Source organism: Elephas maximus, chromosome 3 (genome assembly GCF_024166365.1).
Source record: "Elephas maximus indicus isolate mEleMax1 chromosome 3, mEleMax1 primary haplotype, whole genome shotgun sequence".
Lineage (NCBI taxonomy): Eukaryota > Metazoa > Chordata > Mammalia > Proboscidea > Elephantidae > Elephas > Elephas maximus.
Window position 1 is genome coordinate 198,651,542 of NC_064821.1, and position 15,194 is coordinate 198,666,735.

The window sequence follows — 15,194 nt, forward strand, 5'->3', positions numbered from 1 at the left end:
AAAGGTAGAAATAGAACTACCATATGATCCAGCAATTCTACTCCTTGGAATATATCCTAGAGAAGTAAGAGCCAATGCACGAGCAGATATATGCACACCCGTGTTCATTGCAGCACTATTTACAAGAGCAAAAAGGTGGAAGCAACCAAGGTGCCCATCAACGGGTGAATAGTTAAATACATTATGGTATATTCACACAGTGGAATACTACGCATCAGTAAAGAACAAAGACAAAACTGTGAATCATTTCATAACACGGAGGAACCTGGAAAGCATTATGCTGTGTGAAACTAGTCAGTTGCAAAAGGACAAATATTGTATGAGACCACTAGTATAAGAACTCAAGAAATAGCGTAAACAGAAAAGAAAATATTCTTTGATGGTTATGATGGGGGGAGGGAGAGAGGGACTTGCTAATCAGGTAGTAGACAAGTACTAATTTAGGTGAAGGGATGGACAACATACAATACAGGAGAGGTCAGTACAACTGGACTAAACAAAAAGCAAAGAAGTTTCCTGAATAAATCAAACGCATCAAAGGCCAGAGTAGCAGGGGCCAGGGTACGGGGACCATGGTTTCAGGGGACATCTAGGTCAATTGGCATAATAAAAATTATTAAGAAAACATTCTGTATCCCATTTTGGAGAGTGGCATCTGGGGTCTTAAACACTAGCAAGCGTCCATCTAAGATGTAACAATTGGTCTCAGCCCACCTAGAGCAAAGGAGAATGAAGAACACCAAAGACACAAGTTAAATATGAGCCCAAGAGTCAGAATGGGCCACATAAATCAAAGACTACATCAGCCTGAGACCAGAAGAACTAAATGGTGGCCAGCTACAACAAATGATTACCCTGACAGGGAGCACAACAGAGAATCCCTGAAGGAGCAGGGGAGCCACAGACCCCAAATTCAGTAAAAAAGGCCAGACTTAATGGTCTGACTGCGACCAGAGGGATCCAAGAGGTCATGGTCCCCAGATCTTCTGTTAGACCAAGACAGGAACCGTTCTCGAAGCAAACTCTCCAGGCAAGGATTGGACTGGACTGTGGACTGGACTACAAGACAGAAAATGATATTGGTGAGGAGTGGGCTTTTTGGATCAAGCAGACACATGATACTATCTGGATAGCTCCTATCTGGAGGGGAGGTGTGAAGGACAAGGGGGACAGAAGCTGGCTGAATGGACACAGAAACACAGGGTGAGGGGAAGGAATGTGCTGTCTCATTAAGGGGAGAGCAACTAGGAGTATATAGCAAGGTGTATATAAGATTTTGTATGAGAGACTAACTTGATGTATAAATTTTCTCTTAAAAAAAAAAGTTCATCTTCATGGTACTCAGCTACCACCACCGACTGCTCTGACAGGGATCACAGTAGATGGTCCAGGACAGAGCTGGAGAAAAATGTAGAGTAAAATTCTAAGTCACAAAAAAAGACCAGACTTACTGGTCTGACAGAGGCTGGAGAAACCCCGAGAGTATGGCTCCCAGATACCCTTTTAACTCAGTACTGAAGTCACTCCTGAGGTTCACCCTTCAGCCAAAGGTTAGGCAAGCCCATAAAACAAAACGAGGCTAAGTGGGTACAACAACGCAGGGGCAAAGACGAGAGGGCAGGAGGGGACAAGAAAGCTGATAATGGGAAACTCAAGGTCGAGAAGGGTAGAGTGTTGACACGTCGTGGGGTTGGCAACCAATGTCACAAAACAATATATGTATTAATTGTTTAGTGAAAAGCTAACTTGCTGTGTAAATCTTCATCTAAAACACAATTTTAAAATAAGTTCATTTTCACTTAGAAATTAAATTATTTGATTTTAAGTAATTCTATTAAAGAACAGGGAGAAATTTACCCCTCAATGATCCAAATAAAGCAATAATAATATTAAGAAAAACTAACGTTGACTAAGCACTCACTTTGGCCCAGAGCTTTTGTTCCTAAGAGCTTTAACTCATTTAATCCTTACAACTTCCCTAGAAAGAGGTGTTTTATTTTTGTCATAACGTTACAGAAGAGGAAACTGAGTGAAGCACTGAGTGATTAAATAACTGATTATAACTATTAAGGAAGTTATAATTGGCTGATGCCCTTCACCCAGACTTATAGAAAGGCTCAGAATGTCTCCCACATCCCACCCGTTGCCCCCTCAGGGGTTTTGCTGTGGGCAACGCCTGCTCTGGGCTCCAGAGCTCTTTGGGCAATTGAAAAATCCCACCTTCTGCAGAAGGACATAAATGGCATGGGCAATATCTGAATACTACCTAGCATTTTACTTAATAAAAAAAGGAAAAGGAAATAAAAAAGGAGAGAGTCAAGCTCTTCCGGCCTCTCTGACCCTTAGCATCCTGCTGAATCTGTCTTATTGCAATCAGAAGGGACCAAGTTCACTGTTTTAGAACCTTTTCAAATCAGAGATGTCCTCCTTCAGGTTGGGCCTATCTGTATGGTATTTAAGAAACACAAAGTGATGAAGGCTTCAAGACTCCAACAGGCGGAAAAGAATCAGTTATTCCTTTTTGCTCCACCCAAGAAAATCCAAGAAACACTTGATTGTAAGGGGTACAGTTTCCAGATCTTGGCTAAAAATGAAGCTTTCTTTTCAAATATCTGAGAACTCTAAGACCACTTTCCCTTCCCTTCCTTACCCTGTCCTCGTGCAAAGAAGACACCCAGACCACAGCCAAGCCCTAAGGGCACAATGGGATAACTCTCAAAGGGAGAGTGTTCTGATCTTTCAATTATCTTCCCTATAACAGAAACGATGAGCCTGAGACTCCCAGTCATAACTCATTGGCATCCTGGGCCATTGACTGGGCTGGACAGGTCTCGGATACAGATATTAAGCAGCAAGCAAAGAACAAAGAAACCCTCTTACAGGATTTCACACTCTTTATGTGCTCGCTTCCCTTTGTGTAATAAGTATAATTTATCTTCTCCTGGCAAGGTGCACATAAATTTTAATCCAATTGACTTAAGAACAATACACAGAGCCATAATTTGCTACTCCTGTTTGTTTCCTAAGGGTTCCTGGATGATGTCATCAGTTTGCATTCTACTGTCCAAAAGGTTGATGGTTTGAACCCGCCCAGTGGTGCCACAGAGGAAAGGCCTACAATCTGCTTCTGTAAAGATTGAACCAAAAAACCAGACCCGTTGCTGTTGAGTCAATTCCAACTCAGTGACCATACAGGACAGAGTAGGACTGTCTCACAGAGTTTCCAAGGAGCAGCTGGTGGATTTTAACTGCTGACCGTTTGGTTAGCAGCCTCACTCTTAACCACTGTGCCACCCAGGCTCCAACTGTAAAGATTACAGCCATCGGAAACCCTATGGAGCAGTTCTACTCTGTAACGCATGGGGTCACCATGACTTGGAATCAACGCAAGAGCAATGAGTTTGGTTTTTATTTGTTTCCCATGAGAATGGGAAAATCATTAACCGCATGAGAATAGCAGGGAGACCTCAGGCCCACAAAGGGGGACGTAATTAGAGCTCTCCCAAAGACATCCCTGATATGTCAGGCCCTAAGACAATAAAAATATGTGATCACAGACAACTCCATCCTTCAAAAACCAAAAACATAGGTGACACTAAACAAGTAGGCACAGCTCCCAGGAGTCCAGGATTAATGTGATAGATTGCCCCTCAGAGCCAAAGAAAACACCCAGTCACAGTATGTCCGGAAAGGCAGAATGTTAAGGACATTGTTCAGCCTCCGGTGCAATGCAGTTCTTCCTTTTAGGATATCCTCAGCAGATAGTCAGCCTCACTTTCTGTGGCCCAGAGGCCACGAGGAAAGGACTACCTCATTCAACATTACAAACCAACGATTATCTCCAGGGTGACTGTAACTCCCCAAGAGGCACTGAATTCGCTTCCTAGAGTTGTTGTAACAAACTGCCACAACTTGGTTGGCTTAAAACAACAGGAATTTATTTTTTCATAGCTCTGGAGGCTAGAAGGTAGAAATCAAGGTATTGGCAGGGCCATGCTCCCTCTGAAAGCTCTGGAGAAAATCCTTCCTTGCCTCTTCCAGTTTCTGGCGGCCCCAATTATTCCCCAGCTTTGGGCAGCAACGCTCCATTCTCTGCCACCACTTCACACAGCCTTCTCTTGTGTCTGTGTGCCCTTATCTGTCCCTTACAAGGACACTCTCATTGGATTTAGGGTCTACCCTAATCCAGTATGATGTCATCTCAACTTTTACCTTAGTTACACCTGCAAAGACCCTATTTCCAAACAAGGTCACGCTCTGAGGTTCTGGGTGGACGTGAATTTGAGGGGGACACTGTTGAACCCACTACAGGTGGTTTTCCTGTAACCTGCTGGATAGACTGCAATTTTCTCAAGGTGTGGATCGGAAAACAAAAGCTACCTACTCCACTGTGTCCTCCTTGCCAAGTCCTGGGAGGCCTCACCAATGCACAAAAGGCCCACTTTCAACTGGCGTCAATGCCAGTGGAACAGGTCGGGTTTTCAGCTTCTCCCTTCACAGTTCCCAGCTATTTCAGCCGATGGAATAGAAGAGGAAAAACATTCCATGCTCCAATGTGACAGGACCCGGGATGAGTGGGGGTCATAGGGCTGTCATTTTGTGAGGTGTGATGCCACATTCTAACTCCTCCCCAGCCTTCGAGAAGGAGACAGGTGCTGGAGTTATCAAGGAGGGGCAGGGGGCCTAAGGCATGCTGGGGGCTTGTCACGGCACAGAGAACATGGCGAATGGAGCTGAGGCACTGAGGCAGCTAGATCTTGGTGAGGGCATCAAGTCGGCTGGAGGGTACTGCTGCCCTGGTGGGCTTAAGGCTGCCACAGCAGGAGCCCTTCAGCCAGAGTTGACACTGCCTGCACATGGCCACTTCCTTCTTACCTCTAACCAAAAAGAAGAAAAAGTTGCCATCAAGTCAGTTCTGACTCATGGTGACCCCATGTGGTGCAGAGTAAACTGCACCCTATATAGTTTTCAAGGCTGTGGCCTTTCAGAAACAGATCGCCAGACCTTTCTTCCAAGGTGCCTCTAGGTAGGTTTGAATTGCCAAACACTTCAGTTAGTATTTTTTTTTTTTCAGTTAGTAGTCAAGCAGTAAATATTTGCGCCACCAAGGAATTCCTCTTATCCCTCACAGACCAAGTGATTTCTAAGGTGATTAAAAACCGAAAAAATATAAACTTGCTTGCTTATGCCGGGGACTGAAAGATTTCAACAGGGACAAAACGCATATCAGTCCCCATGCTGGACAAACACAGCCTTTCACTATGAGGTTGAGAACATGGAGAAAAATTACCAGACATAGAAATAAAGGGGCGATACGAGGAGCACTAAGCAAATTTAATAAAATAAGATTTTATTTTATATAAACATATCATCTGGATATGTTCAAGCAAAGATTGATGTCACAGATACGGGGAAAAGGCCTATAACCACCCAGGTAGAAAACAAAACAAAATAGCTGTCTTGTTAGAAATAGATTTCTGCTCCACAACCTTAAAGGCAAAAATGTCAACTGACAGCAGAACAAATATTAAATTTGTTCGATGGAAAATGACACAGCAGTGAGAATAGGTATGCTTCAGCTACATATTTCAGCCTGGATGAATCGCATAAACATAGTGTTGGGCCGAAGTGGTATCATAAAAATACATATACAGTGTGATTCTATACATGTAAAGATCAAAAGCAGCCAAGCTGAATAACATATTGTTTAAGGATACGTATCGTTGTTGTTGTTGTTAGGTGACATGGAGTCGGTTCTGACTCATAGTGACATTATGTACAACAGAACAAAACACTGCCCGGTCCTGCGCCATCCTCACAATCATTGTTGTGCTTGAGCCCATTGCTACAGCCACTGTGTCAATCCATCTCGTTGAGGGTCTTCCTCTTTTTCGCTGATCCTCTACTTTACCAAGCATGATGTCCTTCTGCAGGGACTGGTCCCTCCTGACAACATGTCCAAAGTATGTGAGACACAGTCGCACCATCCTTCCTTCTAAGGAGCATTCTGGCTGTACTTCTTCCAAGAGAGATTTGTTCATTCTTCTGGCAGTCCATGGTATATTCAATATTCTTCTCCAACAGCACAATTCAAAGGCGTCAATTCTTCTGTCTTCCTTCTTCATTGTCCAGCTTTCACACGCATATGAGGCAACTGAAAACACCATGGCTTGGGTCAGGCACACCTTAGTCCTTAAAGTGACATCTTTGCTTTTTAGCACTTTAAAGAGGTCTTCTGCAGCAGATTTGCCCAATGCTTCATTTGATTTCTTGACTGCTGCTTCCGTGAGCATTGATTGTGGATCCAAGTAAAATAAAATCCTTGACAACATCAATATTTTCTCCATTTATCATGCTGTTGCTTATGCTTAAATAAGAAGTAAAACCGTGAACAAAAGGAAATAGCGTGATTAACCCAACATTCAGGATAGTGGTTTCCTCTGGGAAAAAACGAGAGGGGTAGAATTGAAGAGCGATGTCTAGGGTCTCGGTGATGCTCTTTTTCTTAAGCTGTAAGATTACATGTTATATACTATTCTGTATGTATAATGTGTTTCACATTAAAATTGAAAAAAAAAACATAGAAGTCATCTCAAATAGAAAATAAATAATAGTACAGAAATGAAAAATTAACTTTTTAAACAATTAAAGGATATAGCAGTTAATGCCATGAAAAAATGAGCATGGGTATGTCTTAGTCATCTATGCTGCCATAAAAGAAATACCGCAAGTGGATGGCTTTAACAAAGAGAAATTTATTTTCTCACAGTACATTAGGCTACAAGTCCAAATTTAGGGCTTCAGCTCCAGGCAAAGGCTTCCTTTCTCTGTTGGCCTTCTTATCAATGTTCCCCCGGTAAAGGAGCTTTATGCAGGGACCCCAAGTCTAAGGGACACGCTCTGCTCCTGGTGCTGCTGTCTTGGTGGTATGAGATCCCCAGCTCTCTGCTTGCCTCCCTTTCTTTTTATCTCTTGAGAGATAGTAGGTGGTGCGGGCCACACCCCAGGGAAACTCCCTTTTGGATCAGGGAGGTGACCTGAGTAATCCTTGTAACCACAGGCAGAGATGAGGATTTATAAGACACAGGAAAATATGATTTATAACACATAGGAAAATCACAAAATGGGGGACAACTACACACAGCCTAACCAAGTTGACACATATTTTTGGGGGACAATTCAATCCATTACAGCGTACCAGTAGGAATAGCAGATAAAGCGTATTTTAAGAGGAAAACCAGAAAAAAACACCCACAAGAAAGAAAGAAAGATTACAATAGGTAAATCTCATTTATGAAAATAGATGCAAAAATCCTTAAAAAAAATTTTTAAATGGCAAATTACACCAAGAAGTATATTATCAGGGTTTATTGGGTACTGTTTTTGTTAGGTATTAGGGTTTATAAGAAAATTGCGCACCTGGTTTAACACTAGAAAATATCTTATTATAATAAATTAAGAGAAAAGTCACATGACCACATCAGTAGCTACTAAGAGGCATTTGGCCAAATTCAACACATATTACCGATACTAATAAAAAATTAAAACATCAGCAAAATAGAAAAAGTATACTTCTTTGACACAGTTAAAAATGTCTACTTCATCCTTAAAAGTCAAACAGGAGCATTCCCATTAAAATCAGGTACATTCTAAGGATGTCTGCAAGCATGACAATTACTCAAAAGTATTAGGAAGCCCTGATGGTGTAGGGGTTAAGAGCTTGGCTGCTAGCCAAAAGGTTGGCAGTTCCAATCCACCAGCCACTCCTTGGAAACTTTATGGGGGCAGTTCTACCCTGTCCTCTAGGATTGCTATGAGTCAGAATTGACCGTAACGGGTGTTTTTTGTTTGTTTGTTTTTAATTAGGAAGCACTAGCCAAACATAATAAGACAAGAAAAAAGAATTAGGAAGTATTCATATTGGAAGAGGAGAAGACAAAATTATAATTTTTTTTTTAAGAATATAATTATTTGAAAAACCAAGCAAATTAGTACTAATGTGAGAAATGATTGGCACCAAATAGAGAGTTCTTGTAATGTGTCCAATGGTGAAATAAATAGACGAAACTCAGCAGCAGTGGTCACAACCTCAAATGCCTTCAAGGACTAGGCTGTTGTTGTTGTGTGCTGTTGAGTCAATTTTCAACTCCTAATGACTCCATGTGACAAAGTAGAACTGCCCCATACAGGTTCCTAGGCTGTAATCTTTATGGGAGCAGATTGCCAGGTCTTTCTCCATAGCGCTGCTGGTTGAGTTCAAGCCACCAACCTTCTGGTTAGCAGCTGAGGGCTTAGGCATTGTGCCATCAGGAGCCCTTCAGGGACTCTGCAGACAACACAAGAGAACAAAGTAGGCTGCCGGGGGACTCCCTGCCTGTGGAGATAACTGTCTCCCGTCTCCTGCACATTTTTGTCCAGGGGGGATGTGGGCCCAGAGCTGCTAGATTTTCTAATTTTTCAAGGTAAGCTGGAAAACCAGATTTTTGTATAAAATGTCCTGATTTTTATATGTAGATAATCAATTCAGAAAGTATCTGAGCTAATCAGTTCAGAAAGTATCTGAACTAAATACATCCCTGAGCTAGATCTGGTCACGTGCCTTCAGCTTGCAACTTTTGATCAGTGCTTCCCTATATAACTAGTCTGAGTATAATGGGGAAAAATATGATTTGGGGCAAAAACTGATTAATTTTTAAATAGCTAGACGTTTGCAACAAATAAAATGAAACCCCTGCTTCTTGCCTCACACTAAATTAAGTCCACAGAGCAAAGAGTTAAACGTAAAAAATGTGACTAAGCAAGCACTAGAAAATATTTATAGGTGGATATTTATGTAATCTTGGAGTCCCTGGGTGATGCCATTAACATGCTAACCAAGAGGCTGGAGGTTCAAGTCCACTCAGAGCACCTCTGAAGAAAAGCCCAGTGATCTACTTACAAAAAACTGGCCATTGAAAACCATATGGAGCATGGGTCTACTCTGACACACATGGGGTCTCCATGAGTCAGAATAAACTTGGTAGCAACTGGTTTGGGGTTTTTTTTTTTGGTCTATTTTTTAAGTAATCTTGGGTTGGGGAAGCCTTTCTAAAAATAACAATACAGAAATCATAAAGAGAAAAAGATTGATCTCAATTACACATACATTTTCACCTTTTTAGGTCAAAAGATAAAAGGCTAATGGCAAACTAGGACAGATATTTAAAACATACAAAACCAAACCCAGTACTGTCCAGTCAATTCCCATTCATAGCGACCCCAAGGAAACCCTGGTGGCATAGTGGTTAAGAGCTACTGCTGCTAACCAAAAGGCCTAGCAGTTCAAATCCACCAGGCGCTCCTTGGAAACTCTATGAGGTAGTTCTACCCTGTCCTGTAGGGTCGCTATGAGTCGGAATCGACTCTACGGCAGCAGGGAGTGGGTAGCGACCCCATAGGACAGGGTAGAACTGCCCCATAGCGCTTCCAAGGCTGTATATCTTTAAGGAGGTAGACTGCCACATCTTTCTCCCATCAAGCAGCTAATGGGTTCGAACCGCTGACCTTCTGGTTAGCAGCCGAGCGCTTAACCACTATGCCAGCAGGGCTCCTCATTTAAAACATGTAGGATCAATATTCCTTGTATAGAGAGGCTGGTCTTACGAATCAATAACAAGCACCTCCAGAGAACATTGAGCATAGGTCATGGAAAAGCAGTTGAAAAAATAAGAAGTGCCAATTGCCAGTGAACGTATGACCAATGTTCAACTTCACTACTAATCAAAGAAATACAAATTAAACCAGTGATGGATGTCATTCTTCCGTATTGACTTGACAAAGACATTTTTAAATCGTTTTTGAGGTCCGGTGTTGACAAAGCTGTTTACTGTTGGTGGAGGTACGCATTAATACAACTCGCAGAACAACTTGGCAACGCGTGTCAGACCCCACTGGCTCAGCAATATCAAATATCATTAACATTGATATATTGAATATCTCAAAGATGTTCAGAATAAATTGCTAAGGCCTTTTTAATAGTTCATTTTGAATTAAAGTGAATACTGTGCCTTTCAATTATACAGCACATATTAAGACATCTGGGAGTTAAGGAGCACTGAGATTCTGTTAGGAATGATAAAAAAAAATTGGAAACGGATAATGGAGATGGTTGCACAACCTGGAGAAGGTCATTCATGTCACTGAATTGTACACCAAAAATGGTTGAAATGGCAAAAATTTTAAATATATATTTCACCTCCATAAAAAAAAAAATTTAAAGAACGGAAGGAAAATTCTCATAAAATTTTTTAAAAATTTGGAAGAATTTGCCCAAAGCTATTTGCAGTGATTGCCTCTGAAGTGCGGGGGTATGGTTATTTGTGTTCTAAATTTCCTTTTTAAAAAACATTTTTGCTTTTGCTTTTGTTTTTCTACAGTGAAGATATCTTTTTGAATACAAAGGGGAACACTTTATTTTTTAATTAAAAAAAAATAAAGCTGGGATTCTCAGGTGGACTAATTTCTTATAGTTACTTAGCTATAATAAAGCTAGCTAGCAGCTAGCTACGGTTTGTATGGTTTTTTTTTTTTTTTTTTGCAGTCTGTACCTAAATATATATACACTGTATATAATAAGCAGGTATTCAGACTATTTTTACTGGCCAATTTTTTCAGAAGTAGACTGCCAGGTCTTTCCTCCTAGTCTTAGTCTGGAAGCTCTGCTGAAACCTGTCCACCTTGGGTGACCCTGCTGGTATTTGAAATACCGGTGGCCAGGTTTTCAGTATCACAGCAACACGAAAGCCACCACAGGACGACAAACTGACAGACGTGTGGTGGGTGTAATAAGCAGGTTTACCTTTCTACTTATGTTTTGCTTGGACTGCTTTTAAAATAAATTCATACGCTAACCACTGGCAAAGACGGCCCCTCCAAAAATCCGCAAAATGCCAGGAGAGCGCTTAGGCAGGCTTTAATTTAACACTAAGCCAAATTAAAACTTTATTGCAAAGAATCCACAGAGTGGATTTTCTGCGTGTGGTTTATTACAGTTGCCTAGGAGTACTTGGTTTATCCATGACAACTTAACACACTTAATGGAGCTTATACAAATATTTACAGGCCTAAAAAGAACTTTATTGGCAGACTTTGCCTTCCTTCCAGACCCAGTCAATAATGAGTTCCTGCCAGCCCCTCAAACAGAAAGAGAAGCTAAAATGATTTTGCCAATGATTCAGGCAAAGAAACGTCTGGAACTGTGAAGAGTGTGACGTTCACTAGATGAATCTGAGAGCGTGCGTGCTCCTGAACAAAAATGCAAGCATGCAAAATAAACCAAGTAGCCTGTGCAGAATCTACAAATTAAGAGCTTGCAGTTTAAAAGTAACACAGCATTTCATTTCTCCCACCCCACTGGCCACTCTCTCAAACTTCTCAGGCGTTGCTGGTTGCTGCTCAGCTGGACTTCCTAACGTTGGGGTGCCCAGGGCTCAGGCTCAGGCACCCTCCTGAGCTCTCTCATCCAGTGCCTCCCAAATCTACATCTGAGTGCCTCACGACTTCTCCACTGAGACACCTGACATCTCAGACTTGACATAATCAATTCCAAACTCTTTCTCATCCCTAAATTGACTCCCTCCATCAGTCTTTACAGCTCAGTAGACGGCATGACTATCCATCTCGTTGCCCAGGCCAAAGCCTAGGATTCATTTTGTATTTCCCTTTCTTCTCCCCCGACATCAAATCCATCAGCAAGGCCAGTCAGTTCTCTCACCAAAATGCTGACTCCACATCCGCCCACTTCTTACCATCTCTAGTACTACCTTCTGATTCCAGCCGCCATTGTGTCCCATCTGGATTATTGCAACAACCTCCTAACTGGTCTTTCTAGACTCCATTCTCCACTGAGTTGCCAGAATGATTTTTTAAAATGGAATTTATATCTGCTTAAATTCCTCTAGTGTCTTGCACATGGATGGGGTTGGGAGAGGCTGAACCCTTCGCCATGGTCTACAAGGCCTGTGTGACGAGGCCTAGCTTCTGCATGCCCCCTTCGTTCCTTGCAAATTCCTCTCTAGCGCAAGGACCTTCTTTCTATTTCTGGGATGCCAAGTTCATCCTCCCTGAGAGCCACTGTACTTTTTGTTTCCTTTCCCTGAAAGGTCTCCACCCCACTTGTACCCCAACCCCACTAATTGATTTTTAAAACATCAAGGAATTAAGAATATGCCTTGAAAGCATGCAACGTGGAACTGGAAATCAAAAGACCTGGGCACTAGTCTTGGTGTCCCATTATTTTCATGATATGACACCTGCTATAAACCAGTAAGTCCTTTGGTGGTGCAAATGGTTAACACACTTGGCTGATAACCAAACAGAGGTTCGATTCTGCCCAGAGGCACCTCAGAAGAAGGGCCTGGTGGTCTACTTCCAAAAAATTAGCCATTGAAATCCCTAGGGAGCACATTTCTGCTCTAACACACATGAGGTCAGCATGAGTCAGAGTCAACTCTGTTGAAACCGGTATGTATGGCATGTTGTTGTGTGCCATAAAGCTAATTCTGACTCACAGTGACCCTATGTGGCGGAGTAGATCTGCCCCATAGGGTTTCCTAGCCTGTGATCTTTATGGGAGCAGATTGCCAGGTCTTTTCTCCTGTGGGTCAACTGGTGGGTTTGAACCACCAACCTTTCAGTTAGCAGCCAAGTGCTTAACCACTGAACCACCAGGGCTCCTAATATATAAACGGCATACTAAACTAGTAATGATGATGACTGCGTTCAGCAACAACTGGGGGGACTCCTTGGCTCATAGTTTTCTCTTCTCTGGGACCAGCCCCAAAAGTTAAATTAAAAAAACCTGAACATACAGATTTGGAGACTTGAGGTCACTGGAGCTGGGCCACTTGCTGGGGAAGTCCCCAAACTGCCAAGTTCTTTAGTCCCTTCTTTGCTCAGCTCTCTCCTTGGAGTTTATGAACGGCTCAGTGTTCTTTAAATACGTATGTTGGCCAGAGTTGGTCTTTATAGCTCACAGCTGAAAAGACTTGAACTAACACAATGAGGAACCCAGTGTTAACTTCCCAGACAGCTTCCTAGAGTTCAGCCTCACGTACCCTTCTCTTACTGATGACTGTCAGCTACTGCAGGGCATCTGCAAACTCTAAAATCTGTGTGGATGTTGGTGCACATAGAACAATTTAATATTTATACCCTTGATCTCTTGCTCTCTCTCTCTCTCCCACACACAGACACACACACATACGCGTGCACCCACATGCACACACAAATTGCATTCTCTCCACATCTTCCCATTTCCCTCGCACTTTCCTTGAGCATCCTTGAGGCTGGATTTCTGTTGTCCTCATGTTTGCTTACAGCTCACCTCTCTACTGCATGTTGGGCTCCCAATTTGTGTGAGAAAATTGAGAACCATCGACATGTGTGACGGGGCTTTGAGTTTACACAGGCTGATGCAATAAATCAGTTGATCTGAATTCTGAAAAGGAAACCTCTCTCCCCTATGAGGACCTCACTTCCCTTGCCTTCCCTGGGTTATCTTCTTCCCAGGCAACTGTCCCCACCAGCTGTGGTCCAACCACCAGAGCAGGGGACTTCACTCTTTTGAGGTCATGGACCCCTTTGGTTAAAGCTATTGGCCTTTTTCACAGAAAAATGCACACACACACACACACAATTTTGCATTCAACAAAGTTTTTGGACTCCGGATTAAGAATGGCTTCACTGTGACCACCCTCCCCCGTATACACACACACCATCATTAATGCCCGATTTTCTCTAGCTATGATTCATCCAGGCCTCTGCTGCCAGCGATACCAATAAAACAAACTTGGCTCCTCACTCTTAGGGTTTATTGTGCTGAGAGAAAAAGAAAAGAATTTCCAACAGTTATAGGCAGTTACACTTATGAGGTATTAAAAACTTCCTCCATTAGGACAGTTCCCCAGGACAGATACTTTCAGTTTCCTAGATTACAGTTTATCTCACAGAGGTTACCTTTTAAATGCTTTCCTTCATGGGGAGGCATTCTTGGACCCTAGCTGAGGCTAGGAAACCACCAAGGCTTATCAGCAGCACACTTACCAAGAATTTCTTAAGTGGGTTATTTCCTGGGAAGATTATCACAGCAATTAATCTCATCTACTTTTTTGTTGTGGTCAGTTTCAGAGGGTGACATTTTTGGCCTTGTTCCCAGGTTCTAGAGACGTTGTCAATTTGAAACCTGCAGCTGACTCTACCTTCTTATTAGAAAAGAGGTTTGAAAATGTTGGAGCTCTCTGGGTTGGCTTTTCCAAGCTAAACTAGAATCTACTGGAGAGGAGAAGAAATATTCGGTGGAAACAGCACAGAAAGAACCGTAACGTTGGAGCCAGGTCAGAGACTGGACAGAATGACCTTTTTTTATTTTTTCCATCAATGCCAGTGGTTCATGACTGACTCCAAGACCCTCGGGCTTCTTGCCAGCCCAGTCTGACTGCCCACAGTTACATTTATTTTGAGTGCATGCTTTTTATTGTAGTCGACATGGTATATAGAACAGGGTTCCTTAACCTCAGCACTATTGACAATTTGGGCCAGATAATTCTTCGCTGTGGGCTGTCGTATGCTTCGTAGTGTGTTTTGCAGCACTCCTGCCCTCTATCCACTAGATGCCAGTAGCACCCGCCAGTTGCGACAACCACAAATGTCTCCAGACACTCCCACACGTCCCCAGGGTAAGAGAGAGAGGGGTGTAAAATCTGCCCTGGCTGAGAACCACTCTATAGAGGAGAAGTTCACAGTCAGATAGATCTAGTTTCCAGCCCTAGCTATATCCCTGACAAGCTCTTTGACCTTTAAAAAAAAAGTATCCCCTCTGAGCCTGTTTCCTTGTCAGCAAATAACACTTATCCAAAGGGTTGTTTTGAAGATTAAATTAAATGGGATGATGTGTGAAAAGCACATAGAACATGGGCTCTTAATAGGTGCTCAGTAAGCATTGGTATGCTCCCCACCCCTGCTTCGTTTATTAACAATCATTTACTGAGCACTTACCACTGCTAACCAAAAGGTCAGCAGTTCAAATCCACCAGCCGATCCTTGGAAACCCTATGGGGCAGTTCTACTCTGTCTTCTTGGGTTGCTATGGGTTGGAATTGACCCAAAGGCAACAAGTTTTTTTTTTGTTGTTGTTGTTGTTTTTTAATGCCGTCTGC